We start from the raw sequence: 18,803 nt of genomic DNA, 5'->3' as shown, positions 1-18,803 counted from the left end.
ATAGGGGTTACACAACCGTGTGGCTAAAAAACATGGTCGTGTGGCCAAACTGTGTAAAAGCCTATGCCATGTGGACTGTAACACCCTTAATCCGTATCTATTGCCAAAATAAGGTTTCAGAGTATTACTAGAATTATCAATAAAGCAATTATACAATTCTTATATTCAAACAAAAATTATTTAAATACAATCATATAGTCCCTAATACGAGCCCTCGAGGCCAAAAACAATCATTAGAAGTGGTTTAGGACTAAATCAAGAACTTTGGAAAAGTTTTGGAAAACATAGAAATTTTTTCAAAATATAGGGGACACACGCCCGTGTGGCCCGGCCGTATGTCTCAAACAGCCAAAGACACACCCATGTAATAGGCCATGTGGATATTCAAAATGGGATCACATGGCCGTGTCCTAGCCCGTGTCTGACCCCGTGTAACTCCTTTACTTGGGTCACACGTGTAACATCCCAAATTAGGGCCTAATTGGAACAGTGGTTTCGGGACCACAAATCTAATGTAATAAAGTTTATTTTTATTATATTTTTATGGTCTAGAATTTCACAGGATAATTTCGTGTAAATTTCGTTCGAAAATTTCGATGTTTGGGCACTTAATTTGGTCAAAAGGACTAAATTGTAAAAATTACAAAAGTTGAGTTCTACAATTGTTATGAAATTTTAAATTAGAGGTCCTTAAATGGTAATTAGACCATTGGTTAATTTTTGGACAAAAATATACATGAAATGGGTGAAATAGAATATTTTTAAGTTAGGGGCATTTTGGTAATCAATAATTAAAAGAATTAAAAAGGGAAAATAAGCCAAAATTACTCATCTTCTTCCCCATCCAGCTGAATCTACCATGGAAGCCATGGATAGGGTTTGGTTCAAGCTTCCAAGCTCATTTGTAATGATTCCGAGCCTCGTTTTTAATGTTCTTTACATTTTTGAAGTCCCGATAACTCGATTTACATATTTCTACCATTATTTTGAGCTAGGGTTCATGTTTAAAAACTTACCCAGTGATATGCTGGTATTTTGAGGTTTAATGGTAGATTTGCATGTTTATGGTTAGAGGAACGACTTTTACTAAGTGATTTTTGATGAAAACGTTCGAAAGGACCGTTTTGTAAAAGTTACAAAATTGATCATAAAAGGGTGATTTAGTGGAAATTAGGGGTTGATATAGTTATGAAAATGATTCGGCTAGGCTTAAAATACAAGGAAATTGAATAAAAATCACTTTACAAGCCTATGGGTAAAAGTGTAATTTTAATAAAGTTTAGGGAAAAAAATGTAATTTTTCCAAAATATGATTTTTTGATCACATTAAATAATGTGACTAATAATTGGACTAAATGTGATATTATAGATCAAGGAAAACAAGGATTGGACCTAGATCGGGTGAAAAATGGAAAATCGAGATTAGGTTCCTTTTTTCTATTTTGGTGCCGATGTAAGTTCGTATGATTTAATAAGCATGTTATTCATGTTATTGTGTGTTTATTGGACATGGGAAAATTGATGGAACAACAGATTCCATTGAAACGAGTAAGTTTGTATGTAAATAATTCATTATTATGTTATTATGAAATTAATGCTTTGATATGGTATAAAATGTATACTTGTGTATGTATGAGTTGTTAGGCTTGGTTATGTGACTGATACTACCTGATGAGTTACGAGGTGATGAAAAACCCGGTTGGACCTTTGGAAATACTTAGGATATGGGTTTCGAAACACCGTTGCGATGTGTGCTAGTGTAAGACCATATCTGGGATATGGCATCGGCCTCAGTGTGACGACCTATGTAAGACCATGTTTGGGACATGGCATTGGCACCCTATCATGTGTGCGAGATTTCCCGAACATCCATTGGTGTTCCAAGTAGTTCAACGGGTAGTTCAAAGCTTGTGACAGAAATGAGAAAGTAAGTGTATGAGCTGGTTAGAAAGGTACAAGTATGTACTTGAAGCTCAAGTGCTATTATTATCATGAAAATGATGAATGCACCTCTGGGAAAGACACAAATAAGTAAGTTACGTATATGAGAATGAAATGGTGATGACCTTGTGAGTTTAGGTCTATTATTATGATAAAATGGTGATGACCTTGTGAGTTTGGGTCTATGATTATGATGTACAAATATGCATTTGTACAATGAAGGTGAAATGGTTTGTAAAAGAATTATAAGTATAATTACCGTTATATTGCACTGAAACAGTTTGGAAAGCAGTAGTAGTCTAACTTTGAAAATCAACCAAAAATCATGGAAGTCAAATTAAAGTCTGAATAAAATATTTAATTAAATCTTATTGAGTCTAGTTTCAGATAAAGGAAACGATATAAGAAAAGGAATATCATATTATGAGATATTTGAAATTTTGTGAGACAGAGTCAGAATGAGTTTGGAATCCCCTGTTCTGACTTGGGAAAATCACTAGAAATTGTAAAAAAAAAAATATTGGTTATAATTTATATTCTTAAAATCCTTCATGAGTTTATTTTCAAGAGAAAGAGGTAAAAACTTAATCTGAGTTCTGTACTATGAGATAATTAAGTTTTAGTGATAAGAGGTCGGAACTGTCAGACAGCAAATATGGGAGATTTTAAAGAATAAACTGTACTTATTGGGTAGACTAAAAATTATTAAAATTTTATAGTAATAAGATATGTGAGTCTAGTTTTAGGAAAAATTAGTGGATCTAAATTTGGAGTTCTGTAGTGCCATATATAAATAAATTGGTAACTATGACTCGAGAAAATTGCATGACCAAAATATAAGCAAAAGTGTAATTATAGTTGTATTACTTTGAGAAGCAGGTTGGCATATTGCTTATTATTTTTCTTGTGAGTTTACTAAGCGTAAAACTTACTCCCTCCTTTCCATTTCTTTTAGTGTTGCTAGGTCATCTCGGGGTTGGAGATCGTCGGAGGTAGCATCACATTATCAAGATATCACCTTCGAAGTGTTAGCATGTATAAGTTAAGCGTACACAAGTGAGTGACATGTATAGGGATTTAGTTTTTATGTTAGACGTTGTTATGATTAGCCAAATATATTGGCTTATATTAATTCATTATATATAGCCATGAGATGTAGCTTATAATGGTTATGGATTGTAAGCCTATTTATCCGTGCTATGTGTTAATACCTCGTGATGTGATTTTGCGAATTACTATGAATGGGTAGTGTATGGAACATGTACATGATGAATGCCTTAGGACCATTCGGGGTGGTCATGGCTATGGAATAAATGCATAAGTTGACATTAAGTTGTTAATGATTTAATGTGGACATTTGAAGAATAAGTAGAGATTAATTATTGGGTAATATGTTATGGTTGGTTGTTAAAAACGTGCTTTAGTGAGGCATGCTAAATCATTAATTGATGCTATAATATGTGTCTTTAAAGTGGTTAAGTTTGTGAAAGATTAAGGCAACAAAAAGGCTTGGAAAATAGCCTAAGTGTTGGCCACATGGGTAGAGACACGGCCGTATGTCTTAACCGTGTGAGGGACATGGTCTGGCCATGCGGGCGTGTGGTACGGCCATGTGACCTTACTTTGATGATGATGTCATAGTCAGAGAGTTACACGGCCTGATGACACGGGAGTGTCCCCTAGCTCACACGGGCGTGTGACTCTGTATTTGGAAAATTTTCCCAAACCTCTTTAAAGTTTCTGATTTAGTCCCGACCCTTTGTCGATGTATGTTTTAAGCCTCGTAGTCCCGTTCAAGGGACATCATTCATGTGTTTGAAAATTTTTAATTTGTACGAAATTTTATAGCCCGATTTTATGAAATGGTGGACGTTTAAGTTCGGTAACGCCTCGAACCCTATCCCGGCATCGAATACAGGTAAGGGGTGTTACAACACGGCCACCCACATGCCCGTGTGACTAGCTCGTGTACCCTTAGAAATAGCCTCACACGCCCGTGTGCCAGGCTGTGCCAAAACTGTAAAGTATACTGACTTATGCCACACGACCAATTTACACGCCCGTGTGCTAGGCTGTGTGGAGCTACTAACTTGGTTTCTAATTAAGTACCAGGGGACACACGGCCGTGTCATCTAACCGTGTGCCATGCACAGTTGACATACACGCCCGTGTCTCTACCCGTGTAGACAAAAATAGGCTATTTTCCAAGCCATCTTTCTCACCCAAATTTGCATCAGCCTAAACATGTCAAATGACTTATAACATAGCATCAATAGGCATTCAAACCAATCTCAACGAAGCCTAAATCATGCTATTCCAATACCAAAAACTATAATGCACATAACATTATAATTTACCAATCTAAAACATATCAATATCACATTCAAGAATTCACCTAATTAGTCCCTTTCAAATATGCATTATTTTGCCTAAAACCACATGCATAATATATCTTAAAATTCAACAATTTGGAACTCAAAATACCAATTCACAACAAGCATTCACATAGAAATTGTAAACCACTTAACAAAAGGTCATTTACACATATATATACATCACCAAGTATACCAAAATAAGCCAAATCACGTGGCTAAACACATAACCTTTACATATATCAATTACAAGCCAATTCAATTGGTTATACACATTACAAACATATAAACCATATTATCCACAACACCTATACATGCCATATAACCAAGTACACAAGTTCAAGAGTACCAAAATGACAGCTGGATAGTGTGATGAGATCTCCGACAACTCCTAATCTGAGCAAGCTTTGAAATTGCTATAAAACACGAAAAAGTAAACAGAGTAAGCTATAAAGCTTAGTAAGCTCGCATGATTAATAAATATAACTTACCATTCATTCAAAAATTAAGTTATCTATCATAAAACACTACAATTTAATTTAATCACAAGGCTAATATATGTTCATCCACATTGTAGATCATGTAATTCACAAACTTCATAGGTTCAATACTTATACAGTTTGCGTACATACCTGCACTGATACGTATCAATCTCTTACCCTTTCATATCTTCAATATACCCGTTGAACCATTTGGAATAATATCAGATACTCGGGAATCTCACACCCTAAGTGCCAATACATGGCCAAAGCCATCTCAATCTCATATCTCATATAATGCTCACTCTCGAGCTATCAACGGGTCTGCTCACGTAAGTTGACAGTCAAGATGTAGCTATATGGTGCTGCTCACATAAGCTGATGAGAATCCGTAACTCATGTCGAAAAACTCAGACACCGATAGAACGTACAAACCAGCACCCAAAACACAATAACCCTTAATGACATGTCATTTGTATCCTATCTATTCGTAAGGTTCAACTGGGATTTAAACATTGCCAAATCTTCATCGAACAATTTTGTAAGTTCGTATACATTAACAATACAATTATAAAGCATTTAAAATATAATTACATTAATTCTTATTAACACACGAACTTACCTCGAATTTATACAGAAAGAATCGAGCTTTCAATCAACTATCTTGTTTTTCCCCCGATCTAATTCCGTACGAGGATTTTCTTGATCTTTATAATCAAATTCAATCTATTTATTATTCATTCTATTCAATTCATCCCAAAATACATTTTTTTAAAATTTACACTTTTACCCCTAATATTTCAACTTCTTTACAATTTAGTCCCTAATTCATAAAAATGCAAATTCATGTAATTGAGTCTACACCCATGCTAGCTGAATTTCATATAGGCCCATAGAAGCCCAAAATTTTCATTATTTCACACATTTCTCCATGAATTTTACACATTTTACAAATAAATCCCTAATTTGCAATTTCAACCAAAATCACTTAACAAATGTTGTTTATCTAACAACAACTATTCATTTTCTATCATCAAACATCAAAATACACACATATTCATCAATGGTAAAACCCTAAACCTTTACCATTTTTTAAAATTAGTCCTTGGGCTAGCTAGATTAAGCTACAACGACTCCAAAAACATAGAAATCATTAAAAACTGAGCAAAATTGCACTTACATGCACTAGGTATCAATGGCCGAATGCTTCAAGCACAACAATGGAGTTTTCTTCTTCTAATTTTGGTAAGAAGATAAACATGCATGTTTTGTTATTTTGTTTTCTATATTTTAATTTCTTTAATTATCAATTTACAACATTAACCTTATTAATTAACTACTTAAAACAATTAATTCATGTCCATCTTTGTCCATTCATATTAACAATGGTATAATTACTACATAAGGACCTCCATTTTAAAGTTCAATAGCTATTAAACCCCTTTAGCTATTAGAACGCAACTTTTGCACTTTATGCAATTTAGTCCTTTTTATCAAATTGAGCATTCAAACGATAAAATTTCTTAACGAAATTTTCATAGAATCATACTATCATATTGTAGACCTCAAAATAATAATAAAATAAATATTTCAACTTCAAATTTGTGGTCCCAAAACTACTGTTCCGATTTGAATAAAAGCGAGCTATTACATGGATAAATGTACACCCAAAACTCAATAAGACACATGACCGTGTGGGGTGACCTTGTATGGCACGCGGTCGTTTGACAACCCGTGTGCACCTAAAATAACTTAAGAAACAAGCCATTTTCCATTCTTTAGAATCCAAGCCAAACCATTTCCAACCATTTTTACCTATTCAAAACACATTTAAACATGCCAAAATATACCAATTCACATACAACTTATGTGCCTAACCAATGTGCCAATATCCCTAACCGATGTGCTACATTTGACACCAAAATCCAATGTGAAACATAAATAATTCATCTTATTCATTCAAACACCAACAATTACCATTAAATATACTTACCTAAACACATAATAAGCTAACCAAAACTTGGCCAAATTCACCTCATTAGGATATATCAAATAGGTTCTAACATTTAATACATCTAAGTTTCATACAATTTTATTTACAACCAAAATATCAAAACATGATTTTTTAGCTTACACATAAGCATTCTATTTACATGCCACAAGTAACCCAACTATAAAACTTCAAAAATCTACCAAGTCAAGTGACCGTAGGCATGAGCTCCTCGTTGATCTGATCGACATGTCCCAGATGTCCACAATCTATAGAAAAATAAGAATACGGATAAGTATATCAAATACTTAGTAAACTCATACAATTTAAACTTCACTTACCTCAAATTCCTATCATATACAAAATTCAATTTGAAAGACAATTAAACTTATAAAAATCCAATCCACGTCATTAATATAGAAAATATACTTGAGCTCAATCATATGAGCAATCATAAGTATTTTCATTACCAAATAAACCAACTATAATCCCAAAACCAAATCACAAGAGTTCTATAACCAACTTCACAGATAAGTCCCCAAGACTTTAATAGCAGACCTTGTCGATGAAATTTCGTAAAAATACCTTTGTATAAAGATGAAAAAAATAGTGTCTAGTTACCCAATAAGGTCAACCTACATGAAAAATTGCCTAGCCTGGACTTAATATTATGAATTCTGTAATAGCCCATTTTCAGTAAAATTGGAATTGTGGCTTCGAGACCATAAATCTGAAGAGTAAATTGTTATTTTATTATTATTTTATGGTCTATGGAATTATAGTAAGGTCTTATTAAAATTTCATTAATAAATTTTGATGTTTGCATGATTAATTAAGTGAAAAGGATTAAATCAAAAAAGGTGTAAAAGTTGAGTTCTATTAGTTAAAATGGTCAAATGGCTATGAAATCTTAAAATAAAAGACTTAAATGGTAATTTGATCATTTGATGAGTTAGTGGATTTATATGGATTAGGTTTTATTGAAATTTTGTTAGTTTTTAAAGGGCAAAAAGGTAAATGAGTAAATAAAACTTAAATAAACTAAGAAAACATGTTCAACTTCCTCATTTTGCTTAATTAAAACCAAAATTCACCATTGAAGGTTAGGGCTAGGTTTGACCAAGCTTCCTTTAGTGCATGTAAATGATTTCGAGCCCCATTTTAATGATTTTTATGTTTTTGAGATTATTTTAGCTTAATCTAGCTAGCTTGGGGGTTAATTTGTAAAATTGTTAAAGGTTGAGGGTTATTCCATGAATTTCCTTGAATGGTTTTTTAATTTTAGATGATAGATTAGGAATCTTTGTTGAAAAATAAACATGTTTTGTAAAGTGATTTTTGATGAACATGACATTTAAGGACTAACTTGTTAAAGGTATAAATTCTAGGTTTTATTGTAAAATGATGGTAAATAGGAGTTGTTTCAAGGCCCCCTGCTTGTTTGGTTAACATGGAATTAGATTAACATGGTTAGAATTTAAGTTATAAGCTCAAGGACTAAATTATGAAAAAGTTGAAATGTTAGGGGTAATTTGGTAATTTTGCATAAATATGAAATGTGGATTGAATTGAATGTTTAAATTTAATTGAAGTACTTAATTGAATATAACTATCTATTTAGATCAAGATAAACCACATACAGACCTAGATCGAGGAAAAGCAAAAGCTTCGGATTATCCCGATTTAACCTCCACGCCTCTAGTCATCGAGGAAAGTTCGTATAAGTGGTTATTGTATTAATGTTATTCAAATTGAATGTTATTATGTTATTATAATGTGAATGGATTGATGTATAAAGAAATCAATGCTATGACGGATATTGAGTCCCGATTGAACCTTAGGAATTCCTAGGATACAAATGACATGTCATTAGGGATTTCCTGTTTCGGGTGCTGGTCTTGAATGTCCTACCAATGGATGAGATCCTGCATTTGTTGCAGATTCTCCATAGCTCGTGTGAGCAGCATCGTGTAGCTTATATTCTAACCTACAGCTCGTGTGAGCAGACCCATTTCACAGCTCATGTGAGCAATGATGTAAATGAAAGGTTACGGTTATATGTAAAGACATACTTTATGTGAGCTTTCCCGAGTATCTGACGAAATTCTAGATGGTTCAACGGGCAAAGAAAGGGAATGAAATGGTAAGTGTTCAAATGTAATTAAGCACAATCTTATGGTAAGAATGCATGAAATAAATGGTGTATTCCATATGGAAAATTACTTATCTTACGGTTAGTTCATTTGAATTATGTACAAGTATGCTAACCTGTGTATTGGTGGTGATGTATAGGCTTATGCCAAGTTTATGGTTGGATTATATTACACTTATGCTTTATATTATGCAAATCAAATGGTAAGTTATGTTTTGATTTTTACGAGCTTACTAAGCATTAATTGCTTACGTAGTTTCTTTTCTATGTTTTTTTAGATTATTGGAAGCTCGATTTGGTTGGAAACTCATCGGAGATCTATCACACTATGCAACGAAATTTTGGTTGTTTTTTAGCATTTTGGCCAAGGTTTATAGTGGCATGTATAGGGTGAATTGTAGTGGTATATTTGATGAATGTTAAGTTGGTGTTTTGGCATGTATAAGTTTTGGAAGTTAACTTGGTATGTACCATTTGATGCCTTGTCAAATTGTGCCATTTTGGTTATCTTAATATGCATGTTTGTATGGCTCTTTATGGTAAGTTTGGAATGGTATTTTAATGGTCATATTTGTGGTATGTTTTGGTGAGTATTGAACTGGAACATGATGCTTGGATTGTGGAATTTTAACATGTTTGGGTAGATGATGTTTGTATGTGCCTGAGGTATCTTTGAATGACATATTGGTTAGTTGATTTAGGATCTTGAGATGGTATTTAGTATGCAGGTCTGAATGATGCTTAGGTATCTTGAATGTATGCTTAAATAGTTTGAATGTTTGTGCATGAAATGGCTTGATTTTAGGTATATTTTGGGTCCACATGGTCTGAGACACGAGCGTGTGACTCATCCGTGTGAGCAACACAGCCATGTGTCATCTGAGGGTTCCTTTGTATGCAATTCAGTGAGTTACATGGCCTGACTCACAGACGTGTGGGGCAACTCAGAAAGTTACATAGCCTGGCACACGGGCGTGTGACTTGGCTATGTGACCCTACTCAAAGTGTAACAGCTTGATTTTGGGGCTAGTCGAAACTGTGGTTAGAAACCACTATTCTGAAGCCATAGAAATTATTTTAATATTATTTTATGTGTGATGGCATGATTACAAAGGTGCATGAAAATTTGGTGAATTAATTTTAACTTTTGAGAGCTTAATTGCGAAAAATGACTAAATCACATAAAATGCAAAAGTCCTATTTTGATGGCTAAGGGTGTCAAATAGCTAGAAAATCAAAATTGGGGGGGTCTTTAAAGGGCAAATAGACCCTAGGATTATGCTTGGCCGGCCATGAGACAAAGAAATTAATCTAGTCAAAAGGTTAGGTGAATTGATGACTTAATGTTGTCTAGAAATAAAATAAAAGGAAATTGTTTTCATCTCTTTTTTCCTTTCCTTCCAATGAAAATTTCAGCAAAAATAGAGGTTTGAAAGCTTTAAAATTTCAGTCACTTAATCTCCCTACAAGTAAGTGGTTTTGATGACTTTTCTTGATAATTTTTATATTTTTGGAACCCTTGTAGCATGATCTTCTAAATGAGAGGACTATTTTGCTAAATGGTTGAAAGTTTAGGGTTTTACCATGAGTGTGTTCATGTTGTTTTCTGAGATTTTATGGAAGAAAATGAGTTATGGTGGTGTAATAGACAACTTTTGTGAAGTAGTTTTTATAGAAACCCTAACTAAGGACCATTTTGCATAAGTTGAAAATTAGATGATAAATGTGAGAAATAATGGAGATTTTGGGTTGCTATAAGAGTAAAAAGGGTTCAGTTAGGCTTAAGATATGAAGAAGTTCGATCAAAATCGATTTTTGGACCTAAGGGTAAAATGGTCATTTTGTGAAAGTCTAAGGGCAAATTGGTCATTTTGCCCAATTTTTTAAATTGTTGAGTACCTAGATTAATAACATGATTAAGCATGATTAAGTGTGTGAATTTTCATCATTATAGATCAAGAATTACAAAATCCGAGCCTAGACCGGGAAAAAGTAAAGTAAGTGAACTAAGTCGAACTAGTCATCTACATTTTGTAATTCGAGGTAAGTTATATGTAAATAATACAAATATATTGTTATTATATGCGTTTGAATTGCTATAGCATAAATTGCTTGTTTGTGGAAATGATTATGTATGTTGAATATTAAGATAGTAGAATTCTCGTTTGGACATTAGGAAATAAATCGGATATTTATGCCATGACATTTGGGTTATTTGTGTGTTAGTGTAAGACATGTCTAGAACATTCATTGGCCACATTATGAGAGCCAGTGTAAGACTATGTCTGGGACATGGCATCGGCATTGAGACAAGAGCTAGTGTAAGACATGTTTGGGACATGAATCAGCCTCGAGATGTAAGCCAGTGTAAGACATGTCTGGGACATGCATCGGCTACGAAAGGTGTCAGTGTAAGACCATGTCTAGGACATGGCATCGGCATGGATATGTGAGAGCTAGTGTAAGACCATGTCTGGGAAATGGCGTCTGCCTCGATTTCGATAGTCAGTGTAGGACCATGTTTGGGACATGGCATCGACTTGATGGATGAGCCAGTGTAAGACCATGTCTCAGACATGGCATCGGCATCATTCCCTATGTTTGAGGCTTAATGAATATCCGATAGCATTCCAAATGGTTTAACGGTAAGAGCTACAGTTTAAGTTAAACGAGAAAAGTATAACCATGTTGTGAGTGGTACAGGTACTTATTTGAAATGTATGAGATGTGAACTCAATATATGCTATGTGAATTATGTTGGATAGTAATGAGTAAGTTGTGCTTATGCCTATTTTTGTACTATAAGCATGATGATGAATGGTAAAGTTGTTGTTATATTTATTTGCATGCAACTTACTAAGCTTTATGCTTACTCCCTCTACTTTCCATTTTCTTAAAGTGCCGCCTAATTAGCTCGAGGATCATCGGATGTCAGAGACATCGATCACACTATCAACCAAAGCACTTGGTACAGATGGTTTTATTATTTTGAGCATGGCATGTATAGGGTTTAGAATTTTGAGTTTTGTGTCAATGTTAATTTAGCCAAAATGTTGGCTTGGGATGAAGCCCTTCATTTTGTATAAAGCCTTGAATAATGGCTAATGTTCATTATTGATATATGTAAATGATGATATTTTTATGGATGAGTAAATTGCTTGAATGATGTAATGCCTTGTGTGGCTGATTAGACCTTGTATTGTTGTGTGGATTTGTCATGTTAGATGTTATGTAGGTTAGTGCAAGTAAGGGTGGCAAGAAGGCTTGGTAAATAGCTTTATTTTGTCCACACGGGTAGACACGCGGGCGTGTGTCTAGGCCGAGTGTGGCATACGGTCAGTCCCATGGGCGTGTTGCTTTGTCGTATGTCCCCTGCACGTAAAATTTGCAAGTCAGTATGCATGGTAGTAAACACGTAGGCAGAGACACAATCGTGTGTCTCAGCTGTGTGGAGGACACGACCTCTGGCCACAGCGTGTGCCTTGGCCGTGTGCCATAAGTTGGATGCTGACGTTAGAAACAGAATGTCGAGGTTTTTAGACACGGTCTAGGACACGGGCATGTCATGGCCGTGTGAGGGACACCGGTTATAGACATGGGCATGTGTCAGGCCGTGCGAAAGCCCCTGTAGGTTCGTATTTAGAATTTAATTTACACGGGCATGGGACACGAGCGTGTCCCTAGATGCTTTGGCCGTGTATGTCACACGGGCCATCAGCATGGCCGTGTTATAATAACCACACGGGCATGTTGCCCTTTCACACGGGCGTGTATCCTGTTTCAAGAGTTATTTTTCTAAAGTTAGTTAAAGGATCGGTTGGTCCCGAATGGTTTCCAATGGATGTTTGGGGCCTTGTCAGCCCATATTAAGGAGTTTAAACAAAGTTCAAAAAAGTTTTTAATTTGACAGAGTCTTAATGACATCGAAATGATCGTATGCATGTGATTAAGTGTAGTAACGTCTCATATCCCGCCTTGGCATAGGGCTCGAGTGTGGGGTGTTACACAAAGAGTTACACGGGTGAGGACATGGGCTAAGACATGGCCGTGTGTCCCTAGTTCGAAGGTTATACGGCCTGAGACACAAGTGTGTGTCTCAACCATGTGAGGCACACGGCCATGTGACTCCTGTTTCTAAATTTTTGTGGCTTTTGCCTAAACTTTCCAAATTGTTTCAAATTGGTTTCGAATTGCTTCTAAGTTACTTTTAGGGCCCCGAGGCTCGATTTAGGGACAATATGGATGTATGTAAGTGGTTTATAATGTGGTTAAGTTATTGAATGATTTAAAGTTTAAATGTTTTTAATTGTATAGTAATACTCTTTAACCCTAATCCGGCGACTGAGATGAGTTAGGGGTGTTACTTATTCTCTAGTTTGCAACATATGCAGGAGTTGGGTACTTGGGCAAGAACACAAAGCTGTATACAAGCATTTATTGATTCCATCGGGATATACTTGAGGTACAATATAAATCCAATCCAACAACAATAATTATTGAAAATCTTAGTATAATAAGTAAACTTAAACGAGTAACTCATAGTGTATGAACTTATCTGTCAAAATGGTCACGATTCAACTATTAGGGACTTATCGAAAATTTTTCTTTTTCCTCGTACGTCCTCCAGTCGTTGAGATTCTTGATCTAAAATATAATTTGATTTAATTAACCAATCCGAACAACATAAAACAACATTTAAATGTCATGTCCCAATTCAATTTCATTTATACTAAAATCTCTCAACTTTTACATTTATCATAATTTAGTCCCTAAACCCAATATTATTGTAATTCTCACATTTGAGTTTCGATTTTGAAATCACCTCAATTTGGGCTTCCAACAGTCCATTAGTACATAAAAATTTAGAATTTTCCTACACATTTTGGACTTATTGCATTTTAGTCCATATGTTTAAAACTAATAACTTTTATTTTACAAACTAGTCCATTAACATATCTAAGCTTCAAAACTAACCAAATAACCACCAATGCTCCAAAAAAAATCACTAATAACTTTAACAAACTTAAACATTTTCGCAAAATAGTCTCTAAGTTAGCTAGATCAAGCTTTCGAGATTCCAAAAACATAAAGATTACAAGAAAAGAATTTGAAAAACTCACCAAAATGAAGGTTTGAAGCAGAAACCCTAATGACCAATTCTCCCCTAAGCTACAATGGTGTTTTCGTGAGGTGGAGAAGAAAATGAAAGTGCTTTCCCTTTTCCCCTTAGTTTTTCTTTTATTTTTATTACTTAACCTTTTAATTTTAAACATAAAACATATTTTTATAATTTTAATTATCCACTAACCGTTTATGGCCATTAAAACATGTCTAATTGCTATATACAACCTTAAAGAAACCTTAATCATGCAATTTGAGTAATAGAAATCAGTAAAGATCAAGTTTTACGTCTTTTATGATTTAGTCCTTTTTTCTTAATTAACTAAGTAAATGTCAAAATTACTGAACTAAATTTTAATACGACACTCATATAACTTTGTAGATATTAAATAAATAGTATTTTCTATCTCACACATCGTAGTTATGGTCTCGAAACCACAGTTTTTTACACTATTAAAAATGGGCTTTTACACAATGTCAACCCTGTATTTTGAATTCTTTACAATTAGGTCCTATTTCTTCCTCGAGTTAGCGTAATTTGGTTGTAAATGAGCATAGTTGCTCTGGCAACAAATGTGACATCCTGTAGCCCGAACTCGACGATTAAGTCAAGTTTGGGGTTTTATAGGTTTCCAGTTCATAATAGCTAAGATTTTATTCAGATCAACACAAATATCTTTAGTTGATATCACGTGGCCCAAAAAGCTTACTTCTCATCACTAGAACTCACATTTGCTGAACTTGACTTATAAATGTTTTTCTCGTAAAGTTCGTAACATAGTTCTCAAATGTCGATCATGTTCATTTTCTTTCTTCAAGTAAATCAATATATCATTAATAAACATAACAATGAATCTATCCAAATATGGTTAAAAGATTATGTTCATCAAATCCATAAAAGCGGCCGGAGCATTAGGAAGCCTAAATGGCATTATTAGAAAATGATAGTGTCCGTATCGAGTTTAAAAAAACACGCTTTGACATATTTCATTCTTTAGCTCTAAGCTAATAATAACCTAACTGAAGATCAATTTTTGAAAACACGGTCGCTTCTTTTAGTTGATCAAATAAATCGTCAATTCGGGGTAATAGATACTTGTTCTTTATGGTAACTTTATTCAACTGGCAATAGTCAATGTAAAATCTCAGAGTTCCATCTTTCTTTGTCACAAATAACACTGGAGCTCTCTAAGGTGACACAGTCATTCGTATAAATCCCTGAACTATTATTTCTTGCAACTGAGCTTTTCAATTCTTTCAATTTACTCAGAGCTATTCTATACAGTGCAATAAAAATCGGAGTAGTATCAGATGCTACTTCAATAGAGAATTCAACCTCTCTTTCAGACAGCAAACCTAACAACTTTTCAGGAAACACATCTATGAATTCTCGAACTGTCAGAACTTGATCTATTTTAGATCCCGACATTCTAGTATCCAAAATATAAGTAAGAAATGCTTCACACTTTTTTTTTGATAATTTCTCGAGCTAACATAGTCGATATTATATTAGTCGAACAATCGGATCTGTCGACCTCAACATTTATCAATTCACCATCCTCATATTCTGGATATATTCTCTTCTATAGAGTTAACAAATCCATATTAAGAATTATATCAAATTCATCCAACACCAACAACATCAGATTAGTTGGAAACTCACAGCTTCGGATTTTTAGTGGACAATCTTTACAAATTTTATTGACAATTACACACTGACTTAAAGAGTTGGTTACCCGAACCTCAAATTCTGTCAATTCTGCTAGTATATTTCTTTCAGCAACTAATGAGCTACATATGTATGAATACGTTGACTTAGGGTCAATCAATGTATGAATAGAAACATCAAATAGAGAAAATGTACCATCAATAACATTGAGAGCAGTGGCTACCTCTCTAGCTCGAATAGCATATGCCTTACTAAGCGCACGAGCTTCGGATCTCACTATTGTATCTCTAGTTCCACCTCGATTGATACTAGTACCATTACTGGACTCGAGTTTCCTCCCTCTATCTGGAGTTGACATCAGCTTTACGTTTTGTTTTTGCTTTGATCTAGCCTATTCGGACAATCTCTTCTCAAATGTTCTTTAAAGTTGTATAGAAAACAAGCTCCACTTTTCAATCTAGATCACCACTGTGATTTCTTCCACAATGTCCACAAACTGGTCTATCTGTATTACGAACACTTCCAACACTAGCTATCAATGTAGTCTGAGGTTGCAGAATACTCGGTCTCAGTCTATCTTTTCTAGAAATCCCTAACAAAGTGGAGAAATGATTTTGAACATCTCTCAACTTTTTAGATGGAGGAGTCGGGAAAGATTAGGTCATACTCCATTTGCTGGAATCTTGAATCTTAGATTTGGCTTATTTTTTTTCTTATTACGTATATCCTCCATTTTTTGAGCCTTCTCAAATAGAACGACAAACTTTTTCAATTCCAGAGCTCCCACCAACATACATATATCCTCGTTCGGTCCCCACTCAAAACGAGTACACATTTTAGCTTTGGTAGATATAAGTTCTCTGACATACTTATTGAGGTGGATAAATTCTCATTCATATTCAGCTATTGACATATCTCTCTGTTTTAGTTCCATAAACTCTCTCTTTTTCTTCTCAAGATGTAACTGGATGACATACTTCTTTTTAAATTCAGTCTAGAAGAATTCCCAGTTTACTCGATCTTTCGAACAATAGACAATAGACTCGTCCACCACTGATATGCTTCCTCTTTGAGTAAAGATACAACACATCTTAAGCAATCTTCTGGTGTACACATCAACTCATCGAGAACTTGCAAGGTATTTTCTAGCCAATACTCAGCTTTTGTAGGGTTTTCATCTTTCTTGCCTTTGAATTCTTCTGCCCCACATTTATGGATTCTATCAATCGGAAGACGATTAGCGGGTGTCATTTTTCTCGTAAGTATACATTGTATTAAAAGAAATAAAAAAATTTATATATTTTGTTACACTTATATATTATAGCTCGGGTGCCAAGTTCATGAGTATTACGAGCATTCCCCCCAAAAGAACCTTTATAAAAACCCTTTCAACTTACAACTTGCCTAATAAGTAGATCCACTCATTAATTGTACATTAGAGGCCTACTATCATATCTTATTTGAGATGACCTAAGACATGCCATAATGCTACTCTACCTAGACTTTTGACACTAGAATATGTGGCTCTTACCCATCACTCACCAATAACGACTTAGCACGTGACACCTCAAGAAATAGCTTGTTTATAAAGCTAAAAGGCTAAAAGCCTAATATAAGAAACTTAAACCTTCTCTGCCATCACCTCACTCCAAACTCCACCGATTATTGTTTTTAAATACATGATATCTATGTAATAAAAGTTACACTAATAAATGCAATATATGTTTTTAAAATAAATTAAAAAAACTTAATCAACATTTAATTTCCAAAACGTTATATTCCTTTTTTTATGTTCTAATATTTTTTATATTAATGTGTATTTTTTCAAAGTTATATTAATAAATTAGTTTTTTATATGTATTAATTAAACTATATTAAATATTTTTTAAATATTTTTGTAAGATTTAACAAATAATATGTTTACTATATATAAATTATATTTTATATTGTATCATCTATTGAATAATATGATATATATTTATTAAAAATAAAGAAAATTATCTTTTTAACAAAAATATCGATTAAGAAAATTAGTTCACATAAATTAATATTTCATTTAAGTAAATTAATTGTTTCATAATGGAAAAAAGTTAATTAATATTTCCTTGACATAAATTAAGACTTGTATGTTATAAAATATTAATTGATCAAAAGAAAAGGATTTACATTTTTATTTGGTGGAATCATTGTATTCTTTATATCTATTTTATGTTTCATAGAGACTGATCTTTTTTGATTTGTGGACGCACATAAAGTTCAAAATTTCAACTTCCATAATTGATTGATTTCATAAATGTAATTTTGAAAATAAAATTAAAGATTTTATAATTAACAATCATCCCAAAATACATTTGATTACTAGTTTTAAAGAAAAAAATTAAAATATTACATTTTATTAACTAATTGCAAGAATTTTGTGGTTACGATGATAAATTCAAGAAGTATTAAAATGAAAACCGAATACATATGTAAAAATAAATAAATTTTAATTTAAAACGATAAATATAATATATTTTTATTCATCTATGAATATTGGCCTAAAACAAACAATAAGAAAAACAAAAATATTTTTAAAATTATGAAACAAAATAACAATAACAAAAGTATCTTTTAAAAATTATTAAATTTTTGGCTTCAGAATAACATTTGCATACCTTAATCCTTACTTGAACAAATATATAATATAATAAAAAAACTCAAATTTCTCATAATTTTAGGTCAAAACACAACATTGAAATTAACATGGATAATAAATGCATATGAAAGAAATTATACTCAGAATCCAAGGATATTAGGGTGGTTTGCAAAAGCCTTGTTAGCTTTTGCGACAATTTTTCTTCACTATTCGGCCCACATTGTTGGATTTGGTTAAGTTCAATAAACCACAAACTAATAAAAAACCAACCCTTATTTTTTTTTAGCTTATTTTTTTCTCAAGATTTTTAAAACCATAACCACCTTTGTTGTGTTGTTGCCTCAAAAAATCTCCACCATGGTAAATCTCAAAGCCTTCTCTACTCTTTTCCCATGCAACCACCTTCATAGCTGCTTAAGCCGTACTCTAACATTGTCATCGTCA

The sequence above is a fragment of the Gossypium arboreum genome, chromosome 13 (assembly GCF_025698485.1).
Source record: "Gossypium arboreum isolate Shixiya-1 chromosome 13, ASM2569848v2, whole genome shotgun sequence".
Classification (NCBI taxonomy): Eukaryota; Viridiplantae; Streptophyta; class Magnoliopsida; order Malvales; family Malvaceae; genus Gossypium; species Gossypium arboreum.
Note: the sequence above shows the minus strand (reverse complement) of the source record.